Source organism: Bubalus kerabau, chromosome 6 (assembly GCF_029407905.1).
Source record: "Bubalus kerabau isolate K-KA32 ecotype Philippines breed swamp buffalo chromosome 6, PCC_UOA_SB_1v2, whole genome shotgun sequence".
NCBI classification, from domain to species: Eukaryota; Metazoa; Chordata; class Mammalia; order Artiodactyla; family Bovidae; genus Bubalus; species Bubalus kerabau.
The window spans coordinates 79,424,038-79,436,572 of NC_073629.1; the positions used below are offsets into that span (position 1 = coordinate 79,424,038).

General features: G+C 41.0%; 1 protein-coding gene across 2 annotated transcripts in view; it reads right to left on the reverse strand.

The window, feature by feature from the left end:
• PDE4B (phosphodiesterase 4B) overlaps positions 1-12,535 on the reverse strand; it is a 650,415-nt gene that overhangs the window by 65,721 nt on the left and 572,159 nt on the right. The window contains exon 1 of one of the 2 annotated variants that reach the window (XM_055585557.1): positions 4,078-4,214. The exons of the other annotated variant lie outside the window; for it this stretch is intronic. The gene's annotated coding sequence lies outside the window, so the exon portion shown is untranslated. Of the gene's footprint in view, positions 1-4,077; positions 4,215-12,535 lie in introns of those variants that run through there. 2 annotated transcript variants of the gene reach the window in all.

Here is a 12,535-nt window from a genome sequence, read left to right on the forward strand (position 1 = left end):
CCACATGGTCTGAGTTGCAAATATTAGACTCTGCTATTTATGCATGAAAATGGTCACAGATAATACAAAAACAGATGCATGTGACTGTGTTCCAATGAACCCTTATTTGCAAAAACAAGTATCCATCCCAAGGGCCATATTTGCCAATCATTACTGCAGAGACATCCTGAGATACTGACATCACCTATGGGAGAAAGAACAAAGGCGTGCATCTTAATCCTTGCAACCTATAAATATACTATACTACCTGGCAAAAGAGGATTAAGGTTCTTGATGAAAATAAAGTTGCTAATGGGCTTCTCAGGTGGCACGGTTGTAAAGAATCCACCTGTCAATGCAGGAGATGCAAGAGACATGGGTCAATCCCTGGGTTGGGAAGATGCCCTGGATTAGGAAATGGCAACACACTCTAGTATTCTTGACTGGAAAATTCCATGGGCAGAAGAGCCTGGCAGGCTACAGTCGATGGAGTCACAAAGAGTTGGACATGATGGAGCACACACACTGCTAACGAGTTAACCCTAAAATAAAAATATTATTTTAGGTTATCTAGGTGGGCCTAATGTATAAGGGTTCTTAAATGTGGGAGAGGAAGACAGATGAGTCAGTGTCCGAATGATGGAATGTGAGAAATATTCAACTGACCACTTCTGGCTTTGAATATGGAAGAGGGCCAGGAGCCAAGGAATGCAGGCAGCCTTTAGAAGCTGGAAAAGGCAAGAAGATGGATTTTCCCCTAGAGATTCCAGAGAGGAACACATCCCTGCTAAAACCTTTTAAGCTATGAAGTTTGTGAAATTTCTTACAAAGGCCGTCGATAACTAATACAATATGCACGTGAGCTAAACCTTCTGAACACTGTGGAGAAACTCTCCAGCTTCCAGAGTTAAGAACTCAGGTATAACAACCATTTCAGTGCCTCATTCAAAAGAAAAGGGAAGGTTAAAGAAATCTGGATTTGGATGTGGGGAAATTAGGCAATGCTTCCGGGAGTGTCTAGAATAAGGAGCCTCTTTTACACTAAACGGGCTTTATGGCTCTCTGTATAAGAGGCATTATAACAAAATATCCCTTGATTTGTGTTTCTCCAGGGGCTCCCAGACTTACACACTTGGGGATGTAGACCTCAGGAAAGAGAACTTGTGTATGTGAGGGTGTAGATGGAAGTCCCAGAGCAGGTCCTGTATGCAGGCTCAGAGTGGGGAAGTGGGTTGTCAGACATCAGCCCCTGACTTTCTATTCTGCCCGCAGCTGGCCACCCCCTTGCCCTCTGCTGTGCCACTGTACCATTTACGTCACAGGGAATACAGTTTGCTGCTCTGAAATGTGTGTTATGAGGGAAATGAGAACATGATGCCGGTGGCATTTGACAAAGGAGGCAGCAAGCCAAAGACGAGCTCGGGCAGGCCTGGCAGTCCTGGGAGGGGTCATTTCAGAGACAGCCACCACTGCTGGGCACTCACAGAGGTAGGTCAACTGAGGCCAAGGGCCTCTGCCCAAGAGCCCACTCAAACTGCCTTCCGTGGTATGGGGGAGGCCATGATTCTAACCTCCCTTCCACACTGCAAACATCCTGAAAGCAAAGAGTTCCTCAAGCAGCTGACACAATGACTTCTCCTCCATAGCCAGGTCCTTGCCCAGTGGCTACCTGATTAATAGTAAAATCCAGGAGACAGTGAAGGCAGATCTCACAACAATACGAATTGTCACCATAAATTCGAGAAGCACATTTCAATGTACAAAACATCCTCACATACACGGTCTCAAATGATCCACTTAAGGATGCTATGCAGTGAGGATTAGCAAACCTCCATTTAGCTGGGGATTCCCTGGTAGCTCAGTGGTAAAGAATCTGTCTGCCAATGCAGGAGACATGGGTTCGATCCCTTGGTCAGGAAGATCCCCTGGAGGAGCAAATAGAAACCCACTCAGTATTCTTGCCTGGGAAATGCCACGGACAGAGGAGCCTGGTGGGCTACAGCTCATGGGGTCGCAAAAGAGTTGGATAGGACTTAGCGACCAAACAACAAATACCATTTTGTGGAGGAGGATCTGAATTTCACAGGCACTAAGTGACTGGGCTCACACTCCACAGCTCGGAGCTGGAGGAGTTGGGCCTGAACCCAGGTCTTCAGTGTCTTAGACTGGGAGTTCATCTGCATCTCAGAATCTCTCCTCCCTCCCTGCCTTCTCTTCCTCTCTACTTTCTGGAAACACTGAGTATTTACTATGTACCAGACAACATTATCCAAGACCCCATGGATATAAAGTTAACTAGGAAGGTTCTGCACCTGAAGAAGATCATAGTTTGGCAAGGGAGGCAGACATGTCACTGTGCAAACTGATACAACCTAAAACTAAGACACTTATTGAGTACTCTCTGTGCTAGGTACTATATGATTAACATTTAACATCGTATGATGTAGATATTATCTTCCTTACTTTACAGGGAAGGAAATATAACTTTAGACTCATTCAGTTCATTCAGTCGCTCAGTCCTGTCTGACTCTTTGCGACCCCATGAATTGCAGCATGCCAGGCCTCCCTGTCTATCACCAACTCCCGGAGTTCACTCAAACTCACATCCATCGAGTCCGTGATGCCATCCAGCCATCTCATCCTCTGTCGTCCCCTTTTCCTCCTGCTCCCAATCCCATCCCAGAGTCTTTTCCAATGAGTCAACTCTTCGCATGAGGTGGCCAAAGTACTGGAGTTTCAGCTTTAGCATCATTCCTTCCAAAGAACACCCAGGACTGATCTCCTTTAGAATGGACTGGGACTCATTAAGTACCTTGTAATTTGTAGCCAGATCCCTGTTCTGTCTTAATTCCCCATCTCACAGTCTTGGCCACTCTGCTGTGCTATGTCACTGTACGCACAAGCATAGAGCTCTATGCCAGAGCAGTGAAAGAGCGAAGAAAGATGGCTTGTAGGCCCAGAAGAATTAGAGAAGGACACTGTCCCTAGAAAGTGGATATGTGCATATATAGCAGCAGAGAGGAATGAACCAGGTCATTTAAAGATGATCTTTAAGTTTGATCCCTGATTCTAAAAACTGAACACTAGGAGAGAGTATCCCAGAAAATCGATACCATTTAAAAATATTTTTTTCTGAGCAACTATCACATGCAAAGCATTATCTGGGGATTTCATGAGGAATCAGATTCAGGTCCAGCTCTTAAAGAGGTAATCCTGTATTTGCACTGAGAGAGGGGAGGTGAAACCACTTCTTAAGAGTGGTGTAGGGTAGAAAAAAGACTTCTGAACTGGGAGCAGGGAGATCTGGATTCCAGTCCCAATTTTATCACCAGTTCATCCAGTAAGCCCCTCATCCTCTCAGTTCCATTTCTGTAGCAAATCCAGTGTTGAGACAGATGATATCCAGGGCCTCTTCTAGCTCTGATATTCTACTATTCTGACTCATGAGGAAGTAGAGGATAAGAGCTTACCTGGAGCAGTAGGCTGGAGAAGGAGAGAGCCATTCATCTCATCAGAAGCCATCCCATAGGAGGTGCCTTTGAATCCTGAATCCTGCCAGTGCCCACCAGCCTCATTGGTCCCCTGCCCGTTCTCTACTCTCAACCTTGCAGAGGGTCCTCTAAATAATGAAACCACAAACCAGTGCCCCAAGAGATCAACATTTTTAAGATGCCCTGTATATATCCATAGCACCAAGTAGCTACTTGAAGGTATTATAGTATTATTATGCTGTTGTTATAAAATTACAGTAATTGACTATTTACTGGGTGTATTCTATGTGTAAGGTGCCACGAGGAGTGTTTTGCTGACAATTATCTACTCTTATTGCCAAAGGTAAGCAGTGTGACTATCTCTACTCTAGAAATGAATCTGTGGGTGGAGAAGGTTAAATAACTTGCCTGAGGCCACAGGGCAACCAGTCCATGGCAGAGCCTATACTCCCACCCAGGACTGTCTGACCCCAAAGGCATAACTCTTCATCCCCCTGCTAGATAATCTGTGATGCTTCCAATCTGGGTATCCTTCCTTCTCTTTAGTGTGCAATGAGCAACTGAAAAGTCTGTAAAGTAGCCTGTACAAATCATACCAAATACTCACCTTACAGTTTGCAAAGTGCTTTCTCATAAATCCATCAATCTGATTCTCATGGAAGCCAGAGAGTGAGATGGAGCATTATTTCCATTTTATAGAAGAAGAAACTGAGTCTCAAGGGAAGTGAGTAACTTGGAGTTCTCTTAAACCTCCTTGCCATGCTAATCACGTACTCATCTAAATTTCTGAGGCATTATTTTTCAGAACATTGTGTCATGTGTCTTAAAATGTATCCAGTTATTTATATTTGGATTGCAGCATGGCTAACATAGGCCTTCCCGGAGAGAAACGACCAAATGGCAACTGGTGTTTCCTTAAATCTTCTTCCAGGACTCAGTGTAAGTAATTTCCAAACAACTAAGAATAGTCCAGTGAATCCCAACTGTCACAATAATACATCTTTTTTCTTTCAAAATGCCAGTACACTCATTGAACCCTATCCTCTTTACTGAGTTGACAATGTTTACATAAACTTCATAGAACATTTTGAGCCTGCTTTTCTGAGGATAAGACTGCATGCAGTGCTATGGAATAGATCATAAAGAACTTTCTTATATATTTTATACAAATCACATCTAAATGCAATTTAGCAAGACTTTGTCTATATCAGATACATATCTATCAAGCCTTCCCAACTATATACCCCAAGAAAGCACATAGAAGAGAAAGGTAAAAAGAGGCGGTCCTAAGAATAGGAGAGGGAGACTACTTTCTCCCCCACAAATTCATCAAAAGATCATTTGAATGCTGAGCAACTTCCACAAAACAACTTCTGAACGCTAGCGGACACTGGGAACCCAGAAAGGGAGCCCATTCTCTTCGAAAGAAGGGGTGTGATTACTGACTTGATTGCTCTCTCACCTTTTGACTCTCCCTTTTCTCCCCTAGGTCACCTCCACCTCCTCCCTTCCCCTTCTCTTCTCTACTAAAGATTCTCTGTGAATCTCTCTGGGTGTTCCAGGCTGTGGAGAACACTTAGGGAACTGATTATTGTCTAGATTGGTCTTTCCCCTTTTGACTGCCCCTCTCCTCCTCCTGGTCACCTCTATCTCCCTTCTCCCTCTTCTCTTCTTTATGTAACTCCGTGAACCTCTCTGGGTGTTTCAGACTGTGGAGAACACATAGAAAATTGATTACTGGCTAGATTGGTCTCTCTCCTTTTGATTTTCCCTATTCTCCTCCTGGTCACCTCTATCTCCCTCCTCCCTCTTCTCTTCTCATGTAACTCATGAGAAGTAACCCAGAGAGGTGTCCCTCACTGTGGAGAATCTTTTCACTATTAACCTAGATGTTTTATCATCAGTGCTGTATGGATGGAGAAGTCTTGAGGATACTGTAAGAATAACACTGAAAGCCACAGGCAGGAGGCTTGAATCCAAAACTTGAGAACATCAGAGAACTCCTGACTCCAGGGAGCATTAATCAACAAGAACTCATCCAAAAGCCTCCATGCCTACACTGAAACCAAGCTCCACCCAAGAGCCAACAAGTTTCAGAGCAAGACACACCAGAGAATTGACTCCTGCTGCTGCTGCTGCTGCTGCTGCTGCTAAGTTGCTTCAGTCGTGTCTGATTCTGTGCGACCCCATAGACGGCAGCCCACCAGGCTTCCCCGCCCCTGGGATTCTCCAGGCAAGAACACTGGAGTGGGTTGCCATTTCCTTCTCCAATGCATGAAAGTGAAAAGTGAAAGTGAAGTCGCTCAGTCGTGTCCAACTCTAGCGACCCCATGGACTGCAGCCTACCAGGCTCCATCCATGGGATTTTCCAGGCAAAAGTACTGGAGTGGGGTGCCATTGCCTTCTCTGAACTGACTCCAGGGAACATTAATTGACAAGAGCTCATCCAAAAGCCTCCATACCTACACTGAAACCAAGTTCCACCCAAGAGCCAACAAGTTTCAGAGTAAGACACACCATGCTAATTCTCCAGCAACTCAGGAACATAGCCCTGAGCATTAAAATACAGGCTGCCCAAAGTCACACCAAACCCATAGACACCTCAAAACTCACTACTGGACACTTCATTGCACTCCAGAGAGAAAGGATCCAATGCCACCCACCAGAACACCAACATAAGCTTCCCTAATCAGGAAACCTTGACAAGCCACTTGTCCAACCCCACCCACAGGGAGCAACCTCCACAATAAAGAGGAACCACAAACTTCCAGAGAACCAAAAGGCCACCCCAAACAGAGCAATCTAAACAAAATGAAAGGGCAGAGAAATATTCAACAGGTAAAGGAACATGATAAATGCCCACCAAATCAAACAAAAGAGGAGGAGATAGGGAGTCTACCTGAAAAAGAATTCAGAATAATGATAGTAAAGATGATCCAAAATCTTGAAAACAAAATGGAGTTACAGATGCATAGACTAGAGACAAGGATTAAGAAGATGCAAGAAATGTTTAACAAGGACCTAGAAGAAATAAAAAAAAGTCAATCAATAATGAATAATGCAATAACTGAGATCAAAAGCACTCTGGATGGAACCAATAGTGGGAATAACTGAGACAGAAGATAGGATAAGTGAGGTGGAAGATAGAATGGTGGAAATAAACAAAGCAGAAAGGAAAAATGAAAAAAGAATTAAAAGAAATGAGGACAACCTCAGAGACCTCTGGAACAATGTTAAATGTCCCAACATTCGAATCATAGGAGTCCCAGAAAAAGAAGACAAAAAGAAAGGCCATGAGAAAATACTTGAGGAGATAATAGTTGAAAACTTCCCTAAAATGGGGAAGGAAATGGCCACCCAAGTCCAAGAAACCCAGAGGGTCCCAAACAGGATAAACCCAAGGCGAAACAGCCCAAGATGCATATTAATCAAATTAACAAAGATCAAACACAAAGAACAAATATTAAAAGCAGCAAGGGAAAAGCAACAAATAACACACAAGGGGATTCCCATAAGGATAAAAGCCAATCTTTCAATAGAAACTCTTAAGGCCAGAAGGGAATTGCAGGACATATTTAAAGTGATGAAAGAGAAAAACATACAACCCAGATTACTATACCCAGCAAGGATCTCATTCAAATATGAAGGAGAAATCAAAAGCTTTACAGAGAAGCAAAAACAGAATTCAGCACCACCAAACCAGCTCTTCAACAAATGTGAAAGGATCTTCTCTAGACAGGAAACACAGAAAAGGTTTATAAACTCGAACACAAAACAACAAAGTAAATGGCAATGGGATCATACTTACCAATAATTACCCTAAGTGTAAATGGGTTGAATGCCCTAACCAAAAGACAAAGACTGGCTGAATGGATACAAAAAGAAGACCCCCATATATGCTGTCTACAAGAGACCCACCTCAAAACAAGGGACACATACAGACTGAAGTGAAGGGCTGGAAAAAGGTATTTCATGCAAATGGAGACCAAAAGAAAGCAGGAGTAGCAACACTCATATCAGAGAAAATAGACTTTGAAATAAAGGCCATGAAAAGAGACAAAGAAGGACACTACATAATGATCAAAGGATCAATCCAAGAAGAAGATATAACAATTATAAATATATATGCACCCAACATAGCATCACAATATGTAAGGCAAATGCTAACAAGTATGAAAGGGGAAATTAACAGTAACTCAATAATAGTGGGAGACTTTAATACCCCACTCACACCTATGGATAGATCAACCAAACAAAAAGGTATCAAGGAAACACAAACTTTAAATAATACAATGGACCAGTTAGACCTAATTGATATCTATAGGATATTTCACCCCAAAACAATGAATTTCACCTTTTTCTCAAGTCCACACAGAACATTCTCCAGGATAGATCACATCCTGGGCCATAAATCTAGCCTTGGTAAATTCAAAAAAATTGAAATCATCTCAAGCATCTTTTCTGATCACAATGCAGTAAGATTAGATGTCAACTACAGGAAAAAAAAAAACTATTAAAAATACAAACGTATGAAGGCTAAACAACACACTTCTGAATAACTGACAAATCACAGAATAAATAAAAAAAGAAATCAAAATATGCATAGAAACGAATGAAAACATGAAAACCCAAAACCTATGGGATTCAGTAAAAGCAATGCTAAGGGGAAGGTTCATAGCAATACAAGCTTACCTCAAGAAACAAGAGAAAAATTAAAAAAAATAACCTAACTTTACACCTAAAGCAACTAGAAAAGGAAGAAATGAAGAACCCCAGGGTTAGTAGAAGGAAAAAAATCATAAAAATTATGGCAGAAATAAATGAAAAAGAAACAAAGGAGACTATAGCAAAAATCAACAAAACTAAAAGCCGGTTCTTTGAGAAGATAAATAGACAAACCATTAGCCAGACTCATCAAGAAAAAAAGAGAGAAGAATCAAATCAACAAAATTAGAAATGAAAATGGAGAGATCACAACAGACAACACAGAAACACAAAGGATCATAAGAGACTACTATCAGCAACTATATGGCAATAAAATGGACAACTTGGAAGAAATGGACAAATTCTTAGAAAATCATAACCTTCCAAAACTGAACCAGGAAGAAATAGAAAATCTTAACAGACCCATCACAACCACAGAAATTGAAACTGTAATCAGAAATCTTCCAGCAAACAAAAGCCCAGGATCAGATGGCTTCACAGGTGAATTTTACCAAAAATTTAGAGAAGACCTAACACCTATCCTACTCAAACTCTTCCAGAAAATTGCAGAGGAAGGTAAACTGCCAAACTCATTCTATGAGGCCACCATCACCCTAATACCAAAACCAGACAAAGATGCCACAAAAAAAGAAAACTACAGGCCAGTATCACTGATGAACATAGAAGCAAAAATCCTTAACAAAATTCTAGCAAACAGAATCCAACAGTATATTACAAAGATCATACATCATGACCAAGTGGGCTTTATCCCAGGGATGCAAGGATTCTTCAACATTTGCAAATCAATCAATGTGATACACCACATTAACAAATTGAAAGATAAAACCCATATGATTACATCAATAAATGCAGAGAAAGCCTTTGACAAAATTGAACATCCACTTATGATGAAAACCCTCCAGAAAGCAGGCATAGAAGGAACATACCTCAACATAATAAAAGCCATATATGATAAACCCACAGCAAACATTATCCTCAATGGTGAAAAATTGAAACCATTTCCTCTAAAGTCCTGAATAAGACAAGTGTGCCCACTATCATAAAAGGAATCCAGATTGGAAAATAAGAAGTAAAACTCTCTCTGCAGATGACATGATCCGTTACATAGAAAATCCTAAAGACACCACCAGAAAATTACTAGAGCTAATCAATGAATACAGTAAAGTTGTAAGATATAAAATTAACACACAGAAATCCCTTGCATTCCTATACACTAACAATGAGAAAACAGAAAGAGAATTTGAAGAAACAAGTCCATTCACCGTTGCGATGAAAAGAATAAAATACTTAGGAATAAATCTACCTAAAGAAACAAAAGACCTATATATAGAAAACTATAAAACACTGATGAAAGAAATCAAAGATGACACTAATAGATGGAGAAATATACCATGTTCATAGATCAGAAAAATCAATATAGTGAAAATGAGTATACTACCCAAAGCAATCTATAGATTCAATGCAATCCCTATCAAGCTACCAACGGTATTTTTCACATAACTAGAACAAATATTTTCACAATTTGTATGGAAATACAAAAAACCTTGAAGAGCCAAAGCAATCTTGAGAAAGAAAAATGGAATGGGAGGAATCAGCCTGCCTGACTTCAGACTATACTACAAAGCTACCGTCATTAAGACAGTATGGTACTGGCACAAGACAGAAATATAGATCAATGGAACAAAATAGAAAGCCCAGAGATAAATCCACACACCTATGGAAACCTTATCTATGACAAAGGAGGCAGAGTACACAATGGAGAAAAGAAAATCTCTTTAACAAGTGGTGCTGGGAAAACTGGTCAACCACTTTTAAAAGAATGAAACTAGAACACTTTCTAACATCATACACAAAAATAAACTCAAAATGGATTAAAGATCTAAATGTAAGACCAGAAACTATAAAACTCCTAGAAGAAAACATAGGCAAAACACTCTGACATAAATCACAGCAGGATCCTCTTTGACCCACCTCCCAGAGTAATGGAAATAAAAGCAAAAATGAACAAATGGGACCTAATTAAAATTAAAATCTTTTGTACAACAAAGGAAACTATAAGCAAGGTAAAGAGACAGCCTTCAGAATGGGAGACAATAATAGCAAATGATGAAACTGACAAAGAATTAATCTCAAAAATATACAAGCTGTTCATGCAGCTCAATTCCAGAAAAATAAACGACCCAATCAAAAAAAGGGCCAAAGAACTAAACAGACATTTCTCCAAAGAAGACATACAGATGGCTAACAAACACATGAAAAGATGCTCAACATCACTCATTATCAGAGAAATGCAAATCAAAACCACAATGAGGTACCATCTCATGCTGGTCAGAATGGCTGCTATCAAAAAGTCTACAAACAATAAATGCCAGAGAGGGTGCAGAGAAAAGGGAACCCTCTTACACTGTTGGTGGGAATGCAAACTAGTACAGCCACTATGGAGAACAGTGTGGAGATTCCTTAAAAAACTGGAAACAGAATTCCCATCAGCCAGTCAGTCAGTCAGTTCAGTCACTCAGTCGTGTCCAACTCTTTGTGACCCCATGAATCGCAGCATGCCAGGCCTCCCTGTGCATCACCAATTCCCGGAGTTCACTGAGACTCACGCCCATCGAGTCAGTGATGCCATCCAGCCATCTCATCCTCTGTCGTCCCCTTCTCCTCTTGCCCCCAATCCCTCCCAGCATCAGAGTCTTTTCCAATGAGTCAACTCTTCGCATGAGGTGGCCAAAGTACTGGAGTTTCAGCTTTAGCATCATTCCTTCCAAAGAAATCCCAGGGCTGATCTCCTTTAGAATGGACTGGTTGGATCTCCTTCCCATACGACCCAGCAATCCCACTGCTGGGCATACAGAAACTGGAATCGAAAGAGACACGTGTACCCCAATGTTCATCACAGCACTGTTTATAATATCCAGGACATGGAAGCAACCTAGACGTCCATCAGCAGATGAATGGATAAGAAAGCTGTGGTACATATACACAATGGAATAATACTCAGCCATTAAAAAAAATACATTTGAATCAGTTTTAATGAGGTAGATGAAACTGGAGCCTATTATATAGAGTGAAGTAAGCCAGAAAGAAAAACACCAATACAGTATACTAACGCATATATATGGAATTTAGAAAGAAGGTAACAATAACCCTGTATGTGAAACAGCAAAAGAGACACAGATGTATTGAACAGTCTTTTGGACTCTGTGGGACAGGGCGAGGGCAAGATGATAGGGGAGAATGGCATTGAAACATGTAAAATATCATATGTGAAACAAATTGCCAGTCCAGGTTTGATGCATGATACAGGGTGCTTGGGGCTGGTGCACTGGGATGACCCAGAGGGATGGGATGGGGAGGGAGGTGGGAGGGAGGTTCAGGATGGGGAGCACATGTGCACTCATGGCAGATTCAAGTCAATGTATGGCAAAACCAATACAATATTGTAAAGTAAAATAAATTAATTAATTTAAAAAATATTATTTGGGGTTTGGGCTTAACATTCTTTGCACACATACACACACATACACATATGTGGTGCTAGGAAAATAGAGATCTAAAAAACAATCTTTGAGTTCACTGAGCCTAATACAGTATACTAACACATATATATGGAATTTAGGAAGAAGGTAACGATAACCCTGTATGTGAGACAGCAAAAGAGACACAGATGTAAAGAACAGACTTTTGGACTCTGTGGGAGAAGGTGAGAGTGGGATGATTTGAGAGAATAGCATTGAAACATGTATATTACCATATGTGAAATATATCACCAGTCCAGGTTTGATGCATGAGACAGGGTGCTCAGGGCTGGTGCACTGGGATGACCCTGAGGGATGGGATGTGGAGGGACGTGGGAGGGGGGAACACATGTACACCCATGGCTGATTCATGTCAATGTATGGCAAAAACACTACAGTGTTGTAATGTAATTAGCCTCCAATTAAAATAAATAAATTAATTAAAAAAAGAAAAAAAAGATTAATAATGTTTTGTTTCTCTGTCTTACATAATCAGACTCTCTGACTGCTAGAGAAGGTGGTACAAGGTTTGCAAGGTTGTATGGGAGAAATATCAATAACCTCAGATATGCAGATGACACCACCTTTATGGCAGAAAGTGAAGAGGAACTAAAAAGTCTCTTGATGAAAGTGGAGAATGAAAAAGTTGGCTTAAAGCTCAACATTCAAAAAACAAAGATCATGGCATCTAGTCCCATCACTTCATGGGAAATAGATGGGGAAACAGTGGAAACAGTGTCAGACTTTATTTTTTGGGGCTCCAAAATCACTGCAGATGGTGACTGCAGCCATGAAATTAAAAGACACTTACTCCTTGGAAGG